Below are 6,000 nucleotides of genomic sequence, written 5' to 3' on the forward strand. Positions count from 1 at the left end.
TCATCATCATCATCTACGCTCCTTCCGGTAAGACTGCGGTGGTCAGCACAGACACACCACTGTCAAACACTACTGGACTCTGGGGCAGAAGGTAACTTCATGGATAGCACATTAGCACACAAACTCCACATTCCCCTCAGACCCCTTCCGCACCACATCACGGTTCACGCCCTCACTGGACAGCAACTCCCTACCATCTCGTACGTTACTGAAGACATCACACTCATCACATCTGGCAATCACTCCGAGACCATCTCCTTTCACATCCTTGACTCTCCCCTGGCACCCATTGTCCTCGGGCACCCTTGGCTCCTCCTCCATAACCCCAAAATAGACTGGTCCTCTAATTCCATTTTGTCCTGGTGTAAAAAGTGTCATGAGTCTTGTTTAGTGTCTGCCTGTCCGTCTGTGTCTGTGTCTGTGTTACAGGAGGAGGCGGTGGATTTGTCTAACGTGCCCGCTGAGTACCTCCATCTGAAGGAAGTGTTCAGTAAGTCTCGTGCTGCTTCTCTTTCTCCGCATCGTCCTTACGACTGTGCCATAGATTTACTATCAGGTAAGTCTCCGCCTAAGGGCAAACTTTATTCACTTTCTGTTCAAGAGAGGGAAGCTATGGAGAAATATATTTCTGATTCTCTAGCTTCTAAATTCATCCGCCCTTCCTCTTCTCCTGCGGGGGCGGGGTTCTTTTTTGTGGGAAAGAAGGATGGATCACTGCGACCTTGCATTGACTACCGAGGACTGAACAACATCACGGTAAAGAATACTTATCCTTTGCCGTTGATGTCTTCGGCCTTCGAGAGGTTGCAGGGAGCGTCAATTTTCACAAAACTGGACTTACACAATGCGTATCATTTGGTTTGGATCAGGGAGGGGGATGAGTGGAAGACCGCTTTTAACACCCCCAGAGGGCACTTTGAATATTTGGTGATGCCCTTCGGGCTCTCCAACTCCCCAGCGGTCTTCCAGGCACTAGTCAACGACGTGCTGCGAGATATGATCGATCAGTTCATTTATGTCTACCTGGACGACATATTGATTTTTTCTTCCTCTCTCCAGGAACATGTGCAGCATGTCCGACGAGTGCTTCAGAGGTTGCTAGAGAATGGGCTTTTTGTCAAGGCGGAGAAATGCGAGTTTCATGCACAGTCTATAACCTTTTTGGGGTATATTGTGTCGACTGAGGGAATACGCATGGATCCCGAGAAAGTTAAGGCTGTGGTAGAATGGCCAAGCCCAGATTCCCGTAAGGCCCTACAGAGGTTTCTGGGGTTCGCTAACTTCTACGGGCGTTTCATTCGCAACTTCAGCCAACTAGCCGCACCTCTGACCGCACCTCTGACCGCCTTGACCACCGCCAAGACTGCGTTCAGGTGGTCAGACACAGCTGAGGCTGTGTTTGCCAAACTGAAGAGCCGTTTCATTTCAGCCCCTATTCTGATTACCCCTGACCCTACACGTCAGTTCGTGGTGGAGGTCGACGCGTCAGAGGTGGGGGTAGGAGCGGTGTTATCTCAACGTTCTCCCTTAGACGACAAGGTCCACCCTTGCACGTATTTTTCATATCGTTTATCTCCGGCAGAACAAAATATAGTTCGAGAGAAATACAGTTCCAAAAATATCAAACCCGATTCTTTGTCACGTATTTTTGACCATTCCGAATGCCCGTCTACTCCCAAGTGTATTTTTCCTGAGACATTAGTGGTCTCCACTCTCACATGGGAGATCGAATCGGAGGTCAGAACGGCCTTAGAAGGGGTAACGCCTCCGCCCGGGTGCCCACCGAACCGTTTGTTTGTGCCGGAGGGATTAAGGTCTAACGTGATCCAGTGGGGACATTGCTCTAATGTAGCTTGCCATCCAGGAGTTAACAGGACTAGATTTTTAGTCAAGCAACGATTCTGGTGGCCACTTATGGCTCGTGACATTCACAATTTTGTTTTGGCTTGCTCGGTTTGTGCCACTGGTAAGACTTCCAATCGACCCCCTGATGGGTTACTCCAACCGCTGCCGGTCCCTTTGAGACCCTGGTCCCACATTGCACTAGATTTTATTACCGCCCTCCCGCCCTCTCAGGGCAACACGGTTGTTTTAACCGTGTTGCCGGTTCTCGAAGGCAGCCCACTTTATTCCCTTGCCCAAGTTGCCCTCAGCCAAGGAGACAGCGTTGACCATCATAGACCACGTCTTTCGTTTACATGGCCTCCCGATAGACGTGGTTTCTGACAGGGGACCCCAATTTGTGTCTAAATTTTGGTGAGAATTCTGTAAATTACTGGGAGCTACTGTAAGTCTGTCCTCAGGGTTTCACCCCCAGAGCAATGGTCAAACCGAGAGAGCCAACCAAGATTTGGAAAGGGTGTTGCGATGTTTGGTCTCCAAGAATCCTTCCTCCTGGAGCCAACAATTGTCTATGGTGGAGTACGCCCACAATACCTTACCAGTATCTGCTACGGGCCTATCTCCTTTTGAGTGTAGTGTAGGTTACCAGCCACCTATTTTTCCCAGTATGGAATCCGAAGTTGCGGTCCCCTCCGTTCACGCCTTCATCCAGAGGTGTCCAGTCTGTGCTGCCATCGTGGTTCCTGCGTCATTCTCCGACCTTCCATCATCTCATCATTTCTAATAAACTCTGTTTACTTGCTTTTGTCTCCTGTCTTCCATACTCGAGTGTCACACTTCCTGTATTGTACAAAAGAAGTGTCCTGAAGTGGATAAAAGAAGATTTTTGTTAACACTTTACATGTATATTTTATAATGCATTATTATGGTATTCATAATATACGTTGTAATGCATATCTTTTCATAAATAATTGTAACCAAAGATAAAATGCATTATATGTAAAGGCTTTAAATAATGTGTTACTGATATTTTTGTTTTAAACCACATTGATTGCACTCATTGCATTAAAAAAACATAATTTTATGATCTATTCTGTGATCACATTTAAATTAAAATAAAATAAAATAATAAAATATTTATAAATAAAAAAATTATGTATAAATATAAAATATTTCCAAAAATCAGTTTTTAAGAGCAAAAGCTCATGTTGATTATGTGATTAGTTGATTATGTGTGCTAAAATATAATTAAATTTTGTCCATTAATGAGATAACAATAACTGTATAGCTTCTATGCAAGATTACTTGAACATTTTTCTGTTTTAGCTAACTAGCATATTGTCACAGATTCACCAGCCACATCAACCACACCAGCCACCTGCACCCATTCACAATCACCAGAGTACTGATTACGAATACCTGATGTCACTTATCTGAGCACTATATCCATTCACTCACCTCAGTATCTCACTGACTGGTCTCAAGGTTGCATACCTCACCACATGCCTCTCTACATCACGCTACATCTCTGTGGCTCTGTGACTCCCGCCATCTTGCTGGATCTTTCTAAAGAGGATTAAGATAAGGACTGCTTCTCTTCAGTTTCAAGAGCCTAAAGTTATGTTTCAGTTCTAAAACTTACCGTTTGAAGTACTCCTTCATTTTGTGTTCATAAAGAAGCTCTAAATCATTCTTCTTGTGTATGCCTCTCTATCCAGCCATGGCAGAAGACCAGTCCCGAAAACAGAAGTAATTTAACAGACTGAACCTTGCTATGGAGGCACAGAGCCCACTCACCCCGAGATCCCTTTACCGAACTGGTACAAGCACTCCTCGAATCCCTTCAGCCTCCTCCCGTCAGGCCTTCGGCCTCTGCACGTCCCATGGCCAAACCCGCAACCTACTCTGGTGAGGTGGCCACCTGCAGAGTTTTTCTACTCCAGTGTTTGCTATACTGCGAATTGCTGCCCCATCAATCTCTGTGCACAATGAATTCTTCTGACTACGGCAAGCGGATATGTCCATCCATGACTACACAATTTGATTCTGTACCTTCGCTGCAAGCAGCGGATGGAATGAAACTGTCCTTTTATTGTGCATGAACCACTCTTTTCCAGTGAAAGTCTTGATGGATTCTGGAGCTTCAGAAAATTTCACATCCTCCATCAGTCTCACTCAAATCAAGCTCTGTAGTGGTGCTGTAGGAGGCTACAGTGGAAATTGTCCTGGGGTGTCACTGGCTGGCTAAACAACATCCAGACATCCAATGGAACACCGCGGAAATACTTCGGTGGAGTGAATTCTGTTTCGGGACATGTTTAGCAGATCTTCCTCATCCAAGCCGAGCTAAGCTTTCTCTACCACTTGGCTCTACCACAATTAAGAGCCCAGCCACCTGCAGGGCGATCCAGTGCCTAAATTCTAATCCATATTCGAAGAGGAGCCGAATGGAAAACTGCATTAATCACACCATCCGTGTACTATGAATATCTGGTTATGCCTTATGGCCTTTCAAACTCACTATCCATCTTCCAAAACTTCATGAATGAAATTTTATGGGATATGCTCAACCAGTTTGTGACCATCTACATAGATGACATTCTCATTTTCTCACCAAATCTAAAGGAACACCAACAACATGTTTCCCAGGTACTCAAACGTCTCCACGAACACCACCTCTACCTCAAACAAGAAAAATGTGAATTCCATCTAACCACCATTCAATTCCTGGGCTACATCATCACACCAGAGGGAGTACAAATGGACCAGCACAAGGTGGAAGCAGTGAGGAACTGGCCGCAACCCACAACGGTCAAAGAACTGCAGAGATTCCTGGGATTTCTATCAGCGCTTCATTGCCCATTTCAGTCAATGGTCGGCTCCATTACCTCTCTCCTCCAACATAAGCCAAAGACCCTCTCCTGGATGCTTAAAGCAACAAAGGCATTTTTGCAGCTTAAAACCTCTTTCTGCACCGCTCCAGCCCTAACCCATCCAGATCCAAACCATCAGTTCATGGTGGAAGTGGATACTTCCACTCTGGGAGTGGGTGCCATTTTGTCAAAATGGAATGGTTAACCCTCCGTACTCCATCCATGCGCGTACTTCTCCAAAAAGATGTCCCCGGCAGAGCAAAGCTACGACATCAGGAAGTTACTGGCCATCAAGCTCGCACTGGAAGAGTGGTGGCACTGGTTGGAAGGAGCTCAACATCCCTTCGAAGTAATAACTGATCATAAGAATCTCCAATACCATCAAGCATGATGGGCCTAATTCTTTACCCAGTTCCAATTCATGGTAACCTACGGTCATCAGCATAAAAACCTCAAAGCAAATTCTTTATCACAACTTCATCAACCAGATCCCTTTCCTGATAGCCCTGAGCCCATTTTCTCACCCACTGTGTTCACATGTCCCATCGTATGGGACGTGAATGAACAGATTCGTTCTGCCACTCTCACAGAGCCCGCTCCGCTGGGAGGTCCAGAAGGGAAATTGTATGTACTGTGATGGGGTGAAGAATCACACGACAGCAAGGAGTGCAAAAACGGCCCCGGAGGGTGGTTTTATCCATAAACTGGTGACAGGAAGAAGGAAGTGTGGGAGTGCTCACTGGCTGGTGTGCTGATAGTGGCAGTGTTCCAAGTGCAGTGTGTCCATGCGTTAGCATCCAGTCTTCTGGAGTAATCACTCACCTGTGCGTCGGTGGAGGTGCTTATGTAGCTGCCGCTTGATTTTCGGCGGCCGTGACTGATCAGCCTGTGACGAGTTTCCCAGGTGTTTCTTGTGTGTTTCCAGCAATACGAGAAATTTTTGACAATCTGATGTCTCGTGTTCCTTTGGGTCTTGCTCCCTGTTTGTGCCATCGATTAGTGTAATGATCAGTTTCGACTTGTTCCTCTACACTTGGTATAAACTGTTGAGATTCAGAAGATTCATGGGACTCACCGGCTGTATGCTGAGAGGGTCCATGACGACGGTCTGCCGAGTGTTCTGCCTGTTTTGGAAGTCCAGCAAGTAACTTTGTTTCAAGAATCACAATCCTTTGTAGAAGTTTGCAGCAGTTCATGAAACAAGTATATTCAACAGGAGCCATTTTTCTCTCTATTCTATTTGAATATAGGCAGTTGTTTTCCCGTCTCGGGAATGTAAGCTGCT

This window comes from Carassius carassius, chromosome 4, assembly GCF_963082965.1.
Source record: "Carassius carassius chromosome 4, fCarCar2.1, whole genome shotgun sequence".
NCBI lineage: Eukaryota > Metazoa > Chordata > Actinopteri > Cypriniformes > Cyprinidae > Carassius > Carassius carassius.